General features: G+C 44.0%; 1 protein-coding gene across 12 annotated transcripts in view; it reads left to right on the top strand.

Moving 5' to 3' along the window:
• Positions 1-19694, top strand: part of CUNH10orf71 (chromosome unknown C10orf71 homolog) — a 1142779-nt gene that overhangs the window by 171959 nt on the left and 951126 nt on the right. For 8 of the 12 annotated variants that reach the window (XM_077454814.1, XM_077454812.1, XM_077454815.1 and 5 more), the window contains exon 2: positions 1831-2022. The exons of the other annotated variants lie outside the window; for them this stretch is intronic. The gene's annotated coding sequence lies outside the window, so the exon portion shown is untranslated. The remainder of the gene's footprint in view (positions 1-1830; positions 2023-19694) is intronic. 12 annotated transcript variants of the gene reach the window in all.

Raw genomic sequence — 19694 nt, 5'->3', positions numbered from 1 at the left:
ATTCCTGTGCCCACCCAGAGTAACTGTGAGGACTTATAGTGTTGTGGCACCAGCACCACAACCACCAAAGGTCAATTTTTCTACCACTGTTCAACAATTGCATGTAATTACAATTCTTGATATGATCGTTCACAGCAGGGCACTCCAGCGCCCACCAAGAGTCACTTTGAGGGCTTACAATGTTGTGGCAAAACCAACACCTTGTTCCACCATTTCTGCAGAGCATATAGGGCAGGCCCCTACTTTCAAACATCCAACTTACAAACATCTCCTACTTGCAAACGGAAGGAGACAACAGCAAGTGAGATGAAAAAAGATGGACGACAAAACAAATTATACAGGGGTGATAACCCTTCCCTATGTTTTCCAAAAAGCTTAAAAATAGTTTTTTTGACTGGAGCTACACTTTAAAAATGTACCAGTTGAAAATTACAAACAGATTCAACTTAACACAACAGACCTACACAGTCCCTGTCTTGTTTGCACCGCCTGTATACTGCTGTTCTGAGTATATAGTGCCTGGGGGCCACACACATTTCCTTTTTTTTTAATATGGGTACGGGGTTCCCCTTAATATGCATACAAAGGGGCTGGTAATGGGCAGGGAGGGCTACCCATGCCATTTTTCTCAATGATTTTCAACCATATTGCAGGAACCAGATATAACATTAAAACCGCAAGCAGTTTTCAATGATGTTATTTCCGTTTAATGTCATTTTGTGCAGGGACTGTTCTAAACACGGGAAACACGTGGCACTTCACAGGCATACTACAGACACCCCCCAGGCACCATATTTAAAGGAATATTTCACTTTTTTTTCACTTTAATCGTCATTAAAATCAGTGCTCCCGCCAAAACAGCCATTTTAAAAAACATTTTAGGCATTGACCCATGTCCCCTGGGGCAGGAGCCAGGTCCCCAAACCCTTTTTAGGACAGTATCTTGCATATTAGCCGTTAAAATTAGCACTTTTAATTTCGAACGTTCGAGTCCCATAGACTTCAATGGGGTTCTAAAGTTCGTTCGAATTTGGGGTCCGTTCGAAAGTTCTGGTGCGAACCGAACCGGGGGGTGTTCGGCTCATCCCTATATACAAGCATACAAATTTAAAGGGGAGACCCCCACGACTGCAAGGACCCCTTAGAGTATACGGAGTGGAGAGAGAAGGGGAATGAGCCGAGTAGAACCAGCTGGATACGGAGGGATAACATGCATTTAACCCCTGTAGGGGTGCGAGGATTCGGTGAGTAGGGACCTGTGAGGGGGAGCATGCAAGTCACTGGAATTTCTGCTCAAGCACTAAAAGTCACCTTTATTCATTTTTTCTGGACTTCCTATATATATATATATATATATATATATATATATATATATATATATATATATATATATATATATATAATTTTTTGCGTTGGTTTGCATGTTTTTGCACTTTTTTGCACTTTAATACAGCCTTTTTGTATTTATTTGGATATAAATGATATATGGACATTTGTATATATATATATATATATATATATATATATATATATATATATATATATATTTTTTTTTTTTTTTTTTGTAACGGAGTTGGAGTCACAGGAATTATTATTATTTTACTTTATTATTTACTGTCTATGGAGTAATTTTGGCAGTGTATTATGCTCACTTGCACAACTGGGGTATATTTATTTTAATTTTTATGTGATCACTTTTTAATAGTTTGCATGTCATCTGTGAAATATGGCAATAAATGTATCGGTCTTTGTTTGACCTGCACCATTTGGAGCCCCTTTCGTGTTCTTTTTTTCATATACCACAAAATAATTCCTTTTTGCCATTTCAAGCTTTGGAGAGAAAGAGAGAGACAGTTTTGGACACGTCTGCTTCAAGTGCCAGCTCCCTTGGAGTTCCAGGACGGAGCCGTGAGGTTTCTTCCATCAGGATCCTCCCAAAGTCATCATCCACACACAGCTTTAGACTGTGATCCCAAGCTTTCATGACCCACTGTCGTAAGACATGTGTGTCCAACCTTACTGGTAAGAGTACCCATCCTATCATCTGTAGATCGGTGTAGACATGTCTCCAGACAACTGGTTTCAAGCTTCTCATATTATAATCAGATTGAATCTGTGTTCTGTCTTATTGGATTATTCACAGTTGTGGACTTTCACAGTTGTAGGACTCATTAGATTGAGCTTCAAAAAAGCTTTTTTGTTTGTTTTTTGCACTAATTTGTTTTTGTGCACTTCGTGCTTATTGCATATGTGGTTCTTGGATTTTGGACATTACAGATTTAGCATATATCATTATATGAGCTGTTGTCTGTGTGTGTTGTTAAAGTCTGTCCACTTTTGTAGCATATTAAAGAGGAAGTAAACTCTCCCACTCTGATGCTTCTTTTCATTTACTCCATTATAATAAGTAATTATCAGACTATAGCCACTGTAATCCAGCCAAAATCGCATATTACTTACTGTTTAAAGAAACTTTAAAAAACTTGTTTCCAGGGTTTAGGCAGTGCCATCTTAAGTATTGTTTTCTGAGTCCACAGTGGAGTGTATTTCCGCCCTTAAATTGAGCACTTCCTGTACTGTTAACCTAGCCTCCTTCTCAATCCAACATTTCTATGGCAACCCTGATTCCCTGTTCATAGCTTACTTGTTTATTTCATAGTATTTACTTGTGCTGATGTCTAATGTTTGCCTTTGTCAGACTTATCAGCTTCAGCTGATAAGACTGCAGTAATGGGCAAGTTTAGACTGTATGTGAGGTCACATGGTCACATGGTGTGTAGGAGGAAGCTCTGAGTGATTAGCAGAGTTTAATGTTGTACCATAGGAAGTACTGATAACAGATAGATAAGCACATAGAGAGTGTGCCATAAATCAGGGGAGATCTGGGCATGCTCAGTGACTTCATTCTACAAAACAACAAGCATTACAACAATACTAAGCAAGTAAGGAGATATCTACAAGCAGTGTTCATTAAGGTTTCTTATGCTGATTTACATGGGACAAAGTTGTGGGGGAGGGTTTACAACCACTTTAACACTTTTTTTGGTAATATATTTTTAGGAAGGGATCTTGATGTACGCCCTCTGAATCTTGGGAGATCCATCAGTGATTGACTACTCCTAACCCTTTCCCTCTCCCCTCAGCCATTTCTGTCTTTTATTAATGGTGGAGAGGACTTTGGGGAGAGTTGTTACTGGAGGGAGTCCCTCTTATTAAAACTTTATTTATAAACACTAATAAGGTAGCGCCATTCACCCCACTTTCTTATATAATTTTTACATCTTTAGCCCTTTTTAGGGGGTTGTAGATTTAAGGGCGGCATCAACCGGTTCGTTTAATCTAAGAGTGGTCTTGTATAATATAATTTTTCTGTTATCCATACTTACCATAATTTTCCTTTCCTGGATCCTCCCCCCAGCCTACTATGGGACGGGTCCGCCCTCTCTGACCCCTCCAGACATATATACAGTTCCTATTAGCGCTACAAACTATTAGTTTACTTTATATTTTTCAGGTTGTACATGCCAATGCACATGACTAAGTTCCAGCGTGGCTACCAACCACTGGAAAATTGGATATCAGGATACAGAAAACAAAAAGCAGCGCGCAATGGAAATCACATGAAAACATATTAGTCTTTAGATAAGTAACATGATGAATTTATTGCACTAAGAGTCAAATATAAAAAGTTGCAGCAACAGTCAATAGTAGTATAGATACTTGTAGATGGTTGCAGAATGGTCATAAAAGCGTATCGCTAAATAAGATACTGGTATAAATAATAAACAATACCACTGAGTCCGGATGAGAGGGGGTTAACATCAACCAATCAGCTTCAGGTTGGACCGTGGAGAGGGCTGTCACAACTCTAAATAGATGGTATGAAAAATGACAGGGGGGAGGATGGTGTCTCAAATCTTGTAACTGACAGATGAAAACGCTCAGCCTACAAACACACGTACAAGCACGGTAAGGAGGATCCTCAGATGGGCACAGCAAGGCCTACCGTGGGACATGGGAGGACACTCCTATGAGGATGCTGTGTAGCTGAACTGAGCTGTGCGAAGGCTAGACAGAGACAACCGCAAGGGGGAAGGAAGCCCATCAAAGGGACTTTATCAAAGTCCCTTTGATAAAGCGCTGAAGCGTGTCACGGCTTCCCCTGAGCCTACAATGTTCCACTGCTGATTACTGACGAGTTCCCATTGTTTTCCGTTTTCCCTTTGTTCCCGTAGTAATGCTGACGTCACCCAGTGCGTCCGGCTCCTAGTCTGCCTGCTCGGCTCTTTTGGCTTCCTTCCCCCTCTTCTGGCTGAGGCATTGGCTAGCAAAAAAAACTAAAAAACTGTTAAAAGAAACAATGAACAAGAGAAAGCTTGATCAAACCCATTTTGGAGAAAAAAATATTTCAAAGGAGGTCTGATTTCTATGGCTGCACCAAAAAATCAGAACAATGGATGTAGAGCACATCTTGTACATGGCATAGCCGACAAGGTGGGGATTTTACCCTTCAGGGAATTATAAGCTAACCCATTATCGACACAACTCTGCAGAAACTCCAAAATGTTTGATACTGAAGAATATCCAATGACCCAACCCCTTTCTGTAGTATTCCAGATCTGGTAATATTTTAAACTTATGGACCTCTTATGAGCCTGTAATAATGTCTCCACTACACGGCCAGAGAGATCCAAGCCAGTTAAGGCCCCTCTCACTTCCAAGTCATTAACTTCAACCTCCCAGGGTTCAGGTGTCAGGCCCCACTCTGCAGATGGAGATTCTGACAAGTTGACAATTGTCCTCTGATGCCATATTATCTATCGAATGGGGTCCCCCAAACCCTGAAGATCTTGCCTAGGTACTTGGGTTTGGGGCCCCATTTGTTGTGATCTCCAAAGCTTTGACTCAAGTGATCTGCTAAAACATTCTCGGGCCCTGGGAGATAAGATGCTGTAAGAGAGCCGAGATTATCTGCCCACAGGAAGATTTGACATGCCACTCGAAGGAGAGGGCGACTTCTTGTGCCCCCTTGATGAGACACATAAGCCACTGTAGTTTTGTTGTCCGAACGGATCTTGACAGTTCAACCTCACAACATAGGTTGGAACACTAAGGGAGCGCATCTGCACAGGCAGCACAGTGGTGTAGTGGTTAGCACTCTTGCCTAACAGTAAAAAGGGTCGCTGGTTCGAATCCCAACCATTAAACTATCTGCCTAGAGTTTGCATGTTCTCCAAGTGCCTGTGTGGGTTTCCTCTGGGTACTCCGGTTTCCTCCCACACACCAAAGGCATGCAGGTAGGTTGATTGGCTTCTGTCCAAAATTGGTCAGTATATGAATGGGGACCTTGGATTGTGGGCTCCTTGGGGGTATGGACTGATGTGAGTGTGCAGTGTACAGGGATAGAGACAATTGTAGACACTCATTGTAGAAACTATCTGACAGCAATCCCAGAAAAGTTGACCTCTTTGGGCCACAAAAGTTCCATTGGCCTTGAACCTGCTGTTCCAGGCAGTGTGCCCCCCAGTCTGCCAGACTGGCATTGGTCGTCACCACTACTGGTTCTGAGGCCTTCAATTGAACTCTGCAGGAAAGATTGCAAGATTCCGACCATCAACCAGGGACCAGATCATCGGGATTGACAGATAGAAACAAGGAGTGACTGAAGAAGAAAGTTGCATTGAAACTTACTTCTGCACTTCTTGACCCACGGGACTACTGGAATCGTGACTGATAGAACCCCCAGCTACTGCATGCATTCCTTCACCATCACAGAAGGCCTGGCCATCGCTGCTTTTGTCTGAGACAGGATCTCCTGGACCTTCCTTTGAGGAAGAGAAACACGACCCTGATCTGTATCGAATTGTACTCCTAAATATATAATAATTGTACTCCCAACATTTGGGTCGGAAGCATCTGTGTCTCCCAAAAGTTGATCAAACAACCAAACCGAGCTAGTGTTTGGCAGGTGAGATTCACATGAACTAGAAGGAGCTCTTTAGATGGATCCTTTTACTTGGGGATACAGTGCAGAGGGATTTCAAGGCTCTTCTGTTTTTGGGGGTGTTTGATACAGAGAAGAAACCTCCCAATTTTTCCGGTTTCTCCTTAAGAATGATTGAGAAAGTCCAAGTTACCTAATAATTTGGGGTGTCCCCAGCAAAGTGCTAGAGTGCAATAGTTATATTGACCTGTGTGTCCCCAAGGAAAGACATTGGTAGGGCTTTACCCTCACTTCCTGTTTGGCTATGGGGCCAGAAGTGAATTACATTTTCAGAAAAGGGACACAGATAGCCCAACTTAAAAAGACAAACAGGGGTTCTTGCTTTCACTCAATTTCCCACAATTAGAATCATAATTGGATTGTCTTGAGCTATATTTTAATAAGCTGAGTTCTCTAAAGTAGATTTGTTTTTTTTAAATCACAACATTTTTGTTTTCCCATGCCAATATGCCTATATAACCACTTCAGCCCCAAAAGGTTTTACCTTGGCCAGAGAGCATTTTGCAATTTGGCACTGCACTGCTTTAACTGGTAATTGTGTGGTCATGCAATGCTGTTCAAAAACAAAATGTGTGTCCTTTTTTTTTCTCACAAATAGAGCTTTATTTTGGTGGTATTTGATCACCTCTGGGATTTTAATTTTTTTGCAATATATAAAAAAATTATATTTCTACTTTTTGTTATTAAAAAAAATCCAATAAACAAAATTTTAGTCATACATTAAAGCCAAAATGCATTCAGCCACATGTCTTGGGTAAAAAAAAAAATGTAATTCGCATATATTTATTGGTTTGCGCAAAAGTTATAGCGTCTACAAACTATGGTACATTTACTGGAATTTACGCAGCTTTTAACTTTTGACTGGCGGGGCAGTATAAAACCTCTCCAAATTACCCTTTTTGGAAAGTAGACACCCCAAGGAATTTGCTGAAAGGCATGTTGAGCCCTTTGAATATTTTATTTTTCTGTAACAAGTGATTGAAAGAAAAAAAAAGAAGAAAAAGTTGCGTATTTTGCAGATCTCACTTTTTGTCACAAGGTTTTCAAAACTGAAAAAAAAATATCCTTTTCTTTCTTCATTTTCCAAAACAAATGAGAGCTGCAAAATACCTTAGGGTGTCTACTTTCTGAAAAGGGGTAATTTGGGGGAGTGGGGTTGTGCTATCTTAGCATTTCATGTCCTCCGAAACTGATAGGTAGTGAGGGGTGAAATCAACAATTTACACCGATAGAAAGCCTGAACGAGATGATTGTTTTGGGGTTCAGCCCAAAAATCTCAGACACGTGGTATCCCTGGACTCAGGAGAAGCAGCAGAATGTATTTGGGGGGTAATTTCACATATACACAAGGCATGTGTGAGCAATAATGGAAAATTGTTATCAAATACTTACCGTAATTTTCCTTTCCTGGCCCATCTTCACATTAGCACACAATGAGTTAACACCTCCTTTGGAGCCCCACATGATCACCTGTTCCAAGCTGAATAAATGACAGCCCCATCCCCAACTAAGATGTTCGATAACCTAGTCTTTGACAGGCCACTATGGAGGGAGTCCTGTGCTGATGTGAGGATGGGCCAGGAAAGGAAAATTACGGTAAGTATTTGATAACAATTTTCAGTTTTCCTGGCCCATCTCACGTCAGCACACAATGGGATATACCAAAACTATATAGGGCGGGAGAAAACAAATGAAAAGTCAGAAATAATTGATCTCTCTTGTCCCAAACTTGCTGACCGCATATTTCCTTTGTAAGGAGGACTGAAGGCCGCACCAGACCTTATAGCTAGCCCTTACCTATATCTTCCAAGCAATCTTGGCATAACTGCCCCAAAAGCTGCCACCCCTCTTGTCAAATTGGCTTGCAATTGTTTCATAGCAGAAAGACCTACTTCCTGCATGCCAATCTAATCACCCTGATAACCCAAGAGTGGATGACTCTTAAGGGCCTGATGGCTAAATGAAAAGTTTGTACACTTTCCTCTTTTGACCAAGTACACTGTTAGTAACTCGACCATGTGTAAGAAAACGGAAGTCTTCTGGCTATGCACTCAGTAACCCACGTGTGAAAATACTACTTCCCAGTTTTTCTGGAAACTGGATGCCACTTTAAAATTAAACTTTGGCGATAGACATGGTATCCCTATTTCTGGTAAAAAGGAAAAGAAAAAAGACACCAAAGGGTCCTTGCAGGAAATTGTTGAAATCTTCAATATCCTTCTGTCTGAAATTGTTGCTGTCAGGAGAACTAGTTTTACCGTGAGGTACTTCAGTGGAAATTAAACCTATTGGAGCAAAGGGTGCTCTCAGATCCAAGCCTAAGGCCGCGTACACACGGGCGGATTGTCTGCCCAACTAAGTTCGTCAGACAATCCGACAGACAGTCCGTTCAACTTTTGAATGAACGGACTTGACCACACACGATGAACAGAAAGTCCACTGAAAGCTTGCGCGATGACGTATACAGCACGTACGACGGGACTAGAAATACGACGTCCAATACACTGCAATGCAACCTTCGGCCGTGTAAATCCTTTCTGAGCATGCGCCATACTTAGTCCGTCCAACTTGCCTACACACGAGCGGACTGTCCGCTGAAACCAAGTTTGGACGGACAAAACCAAGTTTGGACGGACAAAATTACAGAAATTCCGAAAGACTTAGTCCGCCAGACTGTCCGCTGAAAAAGTCCGCTGAAAAAGTCCGCTGAAGCCCACACACGAGCGGATTGAACCGTGTTTCAGCGGACTAAGTTGGGCAGACAATCCGCCCGTGTGTACGCGGCCTTAGTCCCACAGAGGGAACAAGGATTTCCCTCAAGGTCATATATCAATTGTCATCTGGAAGAAGCATCTGGTCACTGGCATTTGCACCCATCTACAGCCTGTGAAAAGATAAAGTAGAGATCTGTACCTTAAATGGAGTTGTACGCCACCACTGGCACAGTGGTGTAGTGGTTAGCACTCTCACCTAGCAGTAAGAAGGTTGCTGGTTCAAATCCCAACCACGACACTACCTGCCTGGAGTTTGCATGTTCTCCCTGTGCTTGCGTGGATTTCCTCCGGGTACTCCGGTTTCCTCCCACAATCCAAATTCCTGCAGGTAGGTTAATTGGCTTCTGGCTTCTGTCCAAAATTGGCCCTAGTATATGAATGGGGACCCTGGATTGTGGGCTCCTTGAGGATAGGGACCAATGTGGGTGTAGCAATGTACAGGGAAAGGGACAATTGTAGACACTCACTCAGGTTGAACTGGATGGACTGGTGTCTTTATTCAACCTATGAAACTATGAAACCAACCCCTAGAGATGACTGTAAAATGTCACGGATATTGGCTAGAGCAGGGAACACAGGAGAGAAAGCTTTTGCTGAGCAAACAAAACAAACTTCTTTCATATCTTCTCATGCAGCATTTGTGGATGATCTTCTGGTAACCTAGGTCTGAACAACCTCAGATGAGAATCCCTGCACCTCTGGTGTAGCCTATTCCATAGCCAGGCTATTAAAAGTGGCCTCATTGGATTGGGGTGCTGACCTTGCCATGAAAGATTAAATTTGACCAGAGACAAAGATCAAACAGAAAATTCCATGGCACTGTGAACCTATCTTGTATGATGGAGTCTTTACATTGGTATCCTGTTGCAAACATCAGACCCAATCAACTCTGTAGGCACGGGCGGCATAGTAGGGTGCTCCGCAGTAAACAGGTACTCCCCGCAGTGCAGGCAATGAACAAATGGACGGAGGTGTATGGCCAGTCTTTCACACGTGGCATAACATACCCAGAGCTTCATGGTCCCCAACGGTATACAGCACAAACTGACCATGTAGCTTCAGGTGAGTGCCAGTTTCTGTTAGCAGGGTTCCGGACAGCATAGCACTTGCAGTGGTGCTGACAGAGAACATCTTGGACCCCACTGTAGTTTGCACAAGAGAAAATGCAGCCATAGCTGGGCTCTGATCTTCCCTGTGGTAGCAGCAAACTTTGTCTCTCTTAAGCACCAGACACACACACAGCGTCTCACGCAGCAGCAAGTGGTGACTCCTCCCACTTGCTCTTCTGGTTACGTAGCTCCCAGGCTTCTCTCACTCCACCCACAGCTCACGCAGTCAGAAAATGTGATCTTGCAATTAACCCCTCTTACATGTTTAGTGAAGTCTCCCTAAGAACTACTGCTGGAATGCCCAGTAGGGCCAATATTTGTATGAGGCACTTGTTGAAAAAATATTCTGCCTAACCGAACCAATAATTCATTTTTGCTTCCCTGGCAAGAAGACCAATCTTAATTGACTGCAAGTGGTTCTCTGCCCCACAAAAAGTCTCTTTGCAAGATGTAACAAAAAATACTTTTGGTGTCCCCTTGTCAGGCAATGTAAGCTACTATTGTCTTGTTGTCAACCTTACTCAGGCCCCCTGAAAGGCTTGCAATGCTAGAATAGGCTTCCTTCTGTTCGTGATACTTGGGGAGTCTGCGCTTCACCATGCTTCAATGGCCTTGCACTTGTTTCTTCAGATTGTGGACTCTCCAGTCACAGAGACTGGCATCTGGCTGGGCTGAGAGGCATGCTTCTGAAAGAAGCACTGTGGCAATGCCCACAATTGCCCGTTCTTGTTGAATTTGTATAGGCACAAAGATATTCTGATCCATAGACAGCCCAGCTCATAGGCTAAAGAAGGCAGATTGAAACGCCCTCATGTGCCACCTGGCCCAAGGTACCACCACTGCCAACACGATTTTCAAAAGATTCCTGGGGCTATGTCCAATTCTGTAAAAGGCAGAAACTTGAACTGGAAGTGACATCTGGCCACTGCAAATCTCACATGCCTCTGGTCCTCGGCTTTGATCGGTACATGGGAAGTATGAGTCGGCTGATCGATTGATACCAACTGTTCCTCCTGCTGACCTGTCCCTGTGACTGTCTGCATGGACTCCATCTTGAACCTCTTATGCGGTGTACACACGACCAGACTTTTCAACACCAAAAGTCCGACGGAATGATTCCGGCAGACCATTCGATCGTGTGTGGGCTGTAGCGGACTTTTGATCTGCAAAAGTCTGACAGACTTTAGAAATGGAACATGTTTCAAATTTTTCCGCCAGAACTCCGCCGGACCCAGTTCCTACTGAGAAATCCGCTTGTGTGTGTGCTAGACCGATGGACAAAAACCGATGCGAGGGCAGCTATTGGCTACTGGCTATGAACTTCCTTATTCTAGTCCGGTCGTACGTCATCACATTCGAATCCGTCGGACTTTGGTGTGATTGTGTGTGGCCAAGTCCGTTCATTCGGAAAGTCCGTCAGAACTCTGTCAGAACTCCGTCAGAACTCAGTCGAAAGTCTGTCGGACCTAAGTCCGGTCGTGTGTACGCGACATTAGTGTTTATGAACACATTCAATTCCTTCAAACTGAAACAGGCCAGAAGGCTCCTGCCTTAGGTACTAGAAAAACTGGGGAGAAAGGCCTCCAGGTGATTCTATGTTTTCCGCATTACTGACATGGCCTTCTGGACCCACTGGTCTTTGATGATTGCCTTCCAAACCCTCCAGAAGGAGGCAACAATAATCAACTTCACTCAGGCCACCCTGGCCCCAACTGGAAGAGACTGGTTGGATGCACCTTCAAAAAAAGACTTTCCAGCCATCTTAGCAGCTTGCTCTGGGCTTGATTTCATGTCAAAAGTACTGTAACTTTGAGACACCTCCACTGTGATCTGTTAAATCTGCAGCCTATCCTATAAGATTTGGCCTCCTGCACCTTCTGAAGTTCAGTAGGCTTGAGTGAAAGATGGCGGCTTCCTCTTCCTAGTCTGCAGCCACAGTCCTGACTTTTCCTCTTGTCATTCGCTTAATTGCGTTGTTCAGCGTTTGGACAAACAATAACCTCCCATTATAGGAAATGTCGAAGGCTTGTGTAGAATTTCCACCTGCCCTCCAGTGGCATAACCACAATGCTCTCATAGCAGTGACAGTGCGCCAGTGCTTGCACTAGGTCTATCAGCAGCATCAACCAAAAGTCAGTTTCCAGGTTCCACTGTTTTCAGAAACTGTGCCAAACCTTGCAGTTTCCAGTGTTGAATGTAATGCCATTTCTAAAGTTTTTTGTAGTCAGAGTCTTCACTTGGAAATGTGATAGCCCTAACTACTAAGACCTGAGGTGTGCCTTGGCCTAGCTGGTCAGTATGCCTAAAAGAGGGCATACCCTGAATGAATATATATGAAATGTGCAAGATGTGAATGAAATAATGAAAGTATGGGGGAACGGGAGGGTGGGAACCAGAAAACGAGCTGATGAAGGATCCGACAGAGGAGGAGGGATATATACCCCCCAGACTCCTCATACAAATACAGGCTAGTCACCGGCCAGCCTTCTAACTTGTAGTTAGAGTCTTCATTTGGAAATGCAATAACCCTAACTACCAAGACCTGAGGTGTGCCTTGGCCTAGCTGGTCAATATGCCTAAAAGAGGGCAAAAAAGACACTAACATAGGTGGGATATGAAAGCTTAAATGAAGGACCAGCAACAACCTTCAGTCCAGTAAAATAGCAACTGCCTCGCATGACTTCAGTATAGGGTTCACATATGTAACTGCTATAACAGGAGGATCTCCAGCACCCCATGTACTTGATGACATAAGAAGGGACCCCCTATTTGGAATCTACAAAAGTTACCCTTGATTCTAACGAATGTCCAGAAAATGGTTTTGAACTCAAGCCTAATTTGGCAAGTAAAACCTGGACATGAGAACAAACTGCTTGTAGTGAGAGGATGCATGGGAAAAAGGAGCAAAGAGCTGACCAGAGGAATAATTGAAGAGAAGGTCAAATACTTCAATCCGACATACACGTTACTGTAGTACTGTAAAATTACCATGACCCCCTGGCTTGTCTATCTATTCTAATTATTGAGAAGTTGTAAGCGTAGTGAAGAGGGAACTGCCTTGAGCACTAAACTGGGACCTGCGCCAAGGGGTAGGAGACAGTAAGTCTGAAACATCATGAATACCTGGCCGGTAACTGGTAGCCTTGCCAAATAATGAGAACATCACTGACTTCTCTGAATAACCCTCAACATGGCTTTGAGAGGGTAAGCTGCAAAAAATGGACGGATTGTCAAAAGTTTGTAGGGGCCTGAAATGCTGGTCACCTGATAGATACTTAATGGTGTTGGCAGATAAGGCCAAATCGCTGAGGCAATATGCAGCAAAAGCCATGAACCTAAGAAACCTTCCAACCCTTGGTATAAGCCCTCAGAGTATTCTGAAAAAAAGAACCATTAGCCAGATCGATCACCTGTGACAGGATGTGCCTAATCCATGACCAACAGTGAGCAAGGAAGAACTGGCTTGCCCACCAGCTCTGCTTCTGGGTGCTGTAGTAAAAATGTGTGAGATTAAGTCGAGAAACTTCGGCTGTGCCATTGTAATTCCTACTGATGAACTGTCCCAGGACGTGAAACCTGAGCTTCAGGCCTAGCCATGTCCACCTACGCATGAAGAACATGACAAGAAGGGACCCCGATCTACATAATAATTGTCTGTGGCCAACCATCCGAAAAAAAAAAAAAAAAAACAGTTGCTGCTATGCGAAAACTTGCCAGAGGGCAGGACTGACAGAAAGTAGTTTGAACGCATTGGTAATATCAGCTTGGGTGGCCAAGAATCCCTGCCTAATGGTAGAATGTGGTGGACAGCCAGACCCACAGACGAATACTTCAACGAACATTCTACCGAGGGAATGAGGAATTGAGGCTAGATGAATAAGATGAATGAGGCGCAGACAAATCGCAAAATTACTGATATTGATTTAAAAATAGCCACTGACCACCCGATGAGCCTGACCGTCCACATGCAGAAAGGTGGAGAAATAATTGGACCAATCACAAACCCCTTGAAAACTTCTGGCCTTCAGCAACTCATTGACAATGGAAGCATGACTAACAACTGAAGTCCAGTTGTTACATTCAAAAGACTCTGAAAGGAGAGTGATGATGCCCGTGTGAAAGCCTACTGAAAATCCAAATTGGGCTGATGACTGACAATTGGCACACACAGGGGATTCCTCGTTGGTGAATTGCCTGCGGAAAAGTTGCATGTCAAAATTGCTCCAAGATGTCACCACCTGGAATTATGCCCAATTGGCCACCACCTTTGTTGCAAAACCGATGGTAACCATGGAAAATGAACCCACCATACTTGTGCACCAAGTGCACCATCTAATGTAAGTATAGATTTAAATCTACCCTTCTACCACGACTGACAGAATACAGACGAAATCTCTGAAAATACTGAATGCTAGAATGAATTCCACCACGCCAAATTTGTGGCTAAGCCTGGGATCCTTTGATTGAATGCTATTGGAAGAGAGGCCAGGTTGACATCTTAGCCTACCAAAATGTCCTACCTGATATAGGCAGAGATGAAATGGGCCGGGGACACTGAAGATAACACCGCTAAAGGTGAAGGAGCTGCCACGGTAAAGAAATGTCAACATTACCGGCAGGTGCATTTAGAAGAGCAGGGGCCGGGGGGCGCAGCTGACACCTCAGCTTCTAGCCGAGTGTGCTTTTATCACCTCCATCCTGTCTAGCAATTGTAGCATGGGCATTAAGACGTATTAAGTACCGCATGAATCTGAGTTAAAGAATTATGCATAGTATAGTCCAACTCCTTAATGTCAGGGTGCTACCATACTCTGAACCCCCACGCGGTGTTGGAGAGATGAATGCGAATTTGTCACTTTCTGAAACGCGCAACATGCCCTGATCTAAGGAAACACAAACTAGAGAAAATAAGAACAGACAACCAGCCCATGAAAACAACAATAGCCCTTTGTACCTAACAAAGTATAAGGCTGTAGGTGCAGAAATGACAAGACCAACAGCGTGTGAATATGAACCTAATAACACCACCCTAGTGTATGCAGTAAGTAAGCCTGAGTAACCTGCAGCACAAAGACAGCTAATTAAAACTAACTCTCAGGGCTAAGGTACCCACAGACTATGGGGAGGGGGGGGGGGGGGTAGTAGTAAAAGTGTAATGGTGAATGTGCATTGTATGATGTATGGTATACGGGCAAGAAGATTGAGGGATGACAATCAATTAAAAACGAACCCTCAGACCATATGGATCTGTAGACGTGACAGATCCTAGATGTGAGCACTAGCTAACTATATCTGTGATAACAACCCCACACACGAACCCTTGCTGGTCCTGAATGTAATGCTGTAAATCCCCTGAAACAATAACATATGCAAAAGCAATGAAACAATATCAGGAGCGAAGATAGTATGATTAACATGGAAGACGACAGGAAAGGATACTGGTGTATGTGCCGAACTAATGATGCCCCTCGTAACCAACACAGAAATGAATATAGACATATCAAGTCTCCCACGACTAGGGGGAGTCTCACGCATTTGACTGCGGGCACCCGGACACCTGCGAGCGCCAGGCAATCTCCCGGCTGAGCCTGTCACTGGAGGAGCAAGTGGCTATATCATGCAGCAGACACAATGGTACCCTCCCTCTGTCCAGCCTTCCACATTTAACTATACACAGGTGCTGAATGGGGGTGCCGGGAGTGAGATAAACAGTACCTGAACCTGAGGACATAGCAGAAGGTATGACCAGAGTAAAATCCTGCAGCACTGAGTGAGCACACATCTCTGGCTGAATGGAAACAAGACCATGGGGAGCGCTGCACATTCAAATGCATGCTCCCCCCCCCCCCCCCCCACACACACACGCACACTCTGTACTCTTTGTTTTTTGTTTTTTTTTCTTTCTAGCTGCACACTACATTGATAAGATCTCTGGAAGAAGCTGCAGCCTGCATTCTGTGTCCAGTGGCAGGGTCACACATGGTTGGTAGCCATTTCTGCTCAGCTATTTAGCCAGAGCTCTGTGTGTGCTGCATAGTTTGATGTTTTGTGAAGGATTTATTGCTGATTCAGGCTAGAAGTTTCACAGACCCATTAACTGTTTACCGTCCTCCACTAATCCTGACTGTTACTTGGTTGTACTTATCAAAGGAGGATTACTGACTTGAGCTTGCAGAACTGGTTTAAATAGTGTGGCACTGCCCTGCGATACTATATACTTGTACACTGAGTTCAACCATAAACACAGTCTCGGACGGTCTCCTGTACTATGTCTGCAGTCTCTGACCATCTCCTGTACTATGTCTGCAGTCTCTGACCATCTCTTGTATCATATCTGTAGACTGATCACCTCTTGTGTCATATCCGCAGTTTCTGATCATCATGATGTCTGCAGTCTCTGATCATCTCTTGTACCATGTCTGCAGTCTCTGATCATCTCTTGTACCATGTCTGCAGTCTCTGATCATCTCTTGTACCATGTCTGCAGTCTCTGATCATCTCTTGTACCATGTCTGCAGTCTCTGATCATCTCTTGTACCATGTCTGCAGTCTCTGATCATCTCTTGTACCATGTCTGCAGTCTCTGACTATCTCTTGGATTATATCTGTAGTCTCTGATCATCTCTTCTGTCACATCCACAGTTTCTGATCATCTCTTATCTCTGAATCTCTGATTAAGGCTAGAAGTTTCACATACCCATTAACTGTTTACTGTCCTCCACTAATCATGACCAGTTCGCTGTTTGTAAGAAAAAAATTATTTTGGAAATTAAATGTTGCCTTGTCACTTGGTTGTACTTATCAAAGGAGGATTACTGACTTGATCTTGCAGAGTTTAAATTGAGTGGCACAGCCCTGCAATACTATATACTTGTACACTGAGTTCAGCCTTAAACGCAGTCTCTGACCATCTCCTGTATTATGTCTGCAGTCTCTGACCATCTCCTGTATTATGTCTGCAGTCTCTGACCATCTCCTGTATTATGTCTGCAGTCTCTGGCTATTTCCTGTATTATGTCTGCAGTCTCCGACCATCTCCTGTACTATGTCTGCAGTTTCTGACCATCCCCTATACTATGTCTGCAGTCTCTGACCATCTCTTGTACTATGTCTGCAGTTTTTGACCATCTCCTGTACTATGTCTGCAGTCTCTGGCCATCTCTTGTACCATGTCTGCAGTCTCTGATCATCTCTTGGATCATATCTGTAGTCTCTTATCATCTCTTCTGTCACATCGTCAGTTTCTGATCATCTCTTGTATCATGTCTGCAGTCTCTGATCATCTCTTGTATCATGTCTGCAGTCTCTGATCATCTCTTATCCCACGTCTGCAGTCTCTGACCATCTCTTGTATCATATCTGTAGTCTCTGATCATCTCTTGTGTCACATCTGCAGTTTCTGATCATCTCTTGTACTATGTCTGCAGTCTCTGACCCTCTATTTTATCATATATGCAGTCTCTGATCATCTCTTGTACCATATCTGCAGTAGGGATGGCCGAACGGTTCGCCCGGCGGTCGTTTTGCGGCAAATTTCGGCTGTTCTCCGTCCGTCCGCCCGATCGGCGGACTATTGCCGCCGTTCGCCCGGCGGACTTCCTGGTTTACTGTGTAGAAGAACTTTGACCTATGATGCCACATCCATCATGGGGTACAGGACAGCCAATTGAGACATTATAGCACATGGACACTTGGACATTCCCCCTAACTTATAAATAGACCCGATCTGGCGGCCATTTTACATTCTTTCTACTGTCAATATAGGGAGAGGTTGCTGTGTGGAGCAGGGAGAGACTTCAGTGACCCAAATCGCTAGCTATTAGGTCCACAAAAGTTCTTTAAAGGACTGGTATCATGGTATAGGTGTTAGGTGTAGTTCAGGATATAGGTTTGAGGCACTGCTGTGCTAGTGATTGTTGCAGCAGCCTGAGTGTCTTTTGTCAGTGTAGAGAAAGGGACAGGACGCTGTGTGCAGCAGGGACAGTCAGTTTAATCATTAGCTATTACTATTAGGTCCACAAAGGTTCTTTTCAGGGCTGGTATGGTAATAGGCTTGTACACGTATAATATTCTTTCTTCCAAATATAGAAAGAATATTATACTTGACTGCTGCCCTTCTGCTGCAGTAGTCCTTTATCAGTATAGGGACTGAGGTACAGTCTGCTAATCATTCACAACCTACTTGTTCCACAAAGGTCCTTATAAGGACTGGTAAGGTCAAGGGTACTACAGTACATAGGTTTGAGTGAGGTACAGTCTGCTATTCCTTAAGGACTGGTATAGGTCAACAATTTATATAGGGTTGAGGTGCACTACTGCTGACTGCTGCCCTTCTGCTGCAGTAGTCCTTTATCAGTAAAAGGACTGAGGTTCAATGTGCTAATAATTCACAACCTACTAGTTCCACAAAGGTCCTTATAAGGACTGGTAAGGTCTAGGGTACTACAGTACATAGGGTTGAGTGAGGTACAGTCTGCTATTTCTTGAGGACTGGTATAGGTCCACAATTTATATAGGGTTGAGGTGCACTATTGCTGCCCTTCTGCTGCAGTAGTCCTTTATCAGTATAGGGACTGAGGTACAGTCTGCTAATCCTTCACAACCTACTTGTTCCACAAAGGTCCTTATAAGGACTGGTAAGGACTAGGGTACTACAGTACATAGGGTTGAGTGAGGTACAGTCTGCTATTCCTTAAGGACTGGTATAGGTCCACAATATATAGGGCTGAGGTGCACTACTGCTGACTGCTGCCCTACTGCTGCAGCAGTCCTTTATCAGTATAGGGACTGAGGTACAGTCTGCTAATCATTCACAACCTACTAGTTCCACAAACGTCCTTATAAGGACTGGTAAGGTATAGGGTACTACAGTACATAGGGTTGGGTGAGGTACAGTCTGCTAATCCTTAAGGACTGGTATATCACGCTGCTGATGTCAGTGCTCTCTATTACGGTGCTGGTGTCAGATCACTCTATCACAGTGCAGGTGTCAGATCACTCTATCACGGTGCAGGTGTCAGATCACTCTATCACGGTGCAGGTGTCAGATCCCTCTATCACGGTGCAGGTGTCAGCATTTCACATATAATAAAAAAATGCTTGTAGTTGTCGATCCCAGATTCACCTCATATATGTGTTATGTCAGTGGCCATGTGGTGGGACTATGTGTGCACAGCTAGTAATTATTTTTTGGCTGCAAATATGACCTGTAGGTTTGTAAAGTTCACCATCCCTGTGCTGTGCTGACTTCCTCCTGGGGCTGCTTATTATGAGGGGCTCCCACCATCCCTGTGCTGTGCTGACTTCCTCCTGGGGCTGTACCTCTGCTGTGCATATTATGAGGGGCTCCCACCATCCCTGTGCTATGCTCATTATGAGGGGCTCCCACCATCCCTGTGCTATGCTGACTTCCTCCTGGGGCTGCTTACGGTGCAGGTGTCAGTGCTGTATATCACGGTGCTGGTGTCAGTGCTGTATATCACGGTGCTGGTGTCAGTGCTTTATGTCACGCTGCTGATGTCAGTGCTCTCTATCATGGTGCTGGTGTCAGATCACTCTATCACGGTGCAGGTGTCAATGCTGTATGTCACGCTGCTGATGTCAGTGCTCTCTATCACGGTGCTGCTGTCAGTGCTGTATATCACGGTGCTGGTGTCAGTGCTTTATGTCACGCTGCTGATGTTAGTGCTCTCTATCACGGTGCTGGTGTCAGATCACTCTATCACGGTGCAGGTGTCATTGCTGTATGTCACACTGCTGATGTCAGTGCTCTCTATCACGGTGCTGGTGTCAGATCACTCTATCATG

The sequence above is a fragment of the Lithobates pipiens genome, unplaced genomic scaffold, assembly GCF_037356315.1.
Source record: "Lithobates pipiens isolate NorthernLeopardFrog02 unplaced genomic scaffold, aLitPip1_a1.2 Scaffold_25, whole genome shotgun sequence".
Taxonomy (NCBI): domain Eukaryota; kingdom Metazoa; phylum Chordata; class Amphibia; order Anura; family Ranidae; genus Lithobates; species Lithobates pipiens.
The sequence above is the reverse complement of the archived record's forward strand: the minus strand, read 5'-3'. Positions and strand labels throughout refer to the sequence as shown.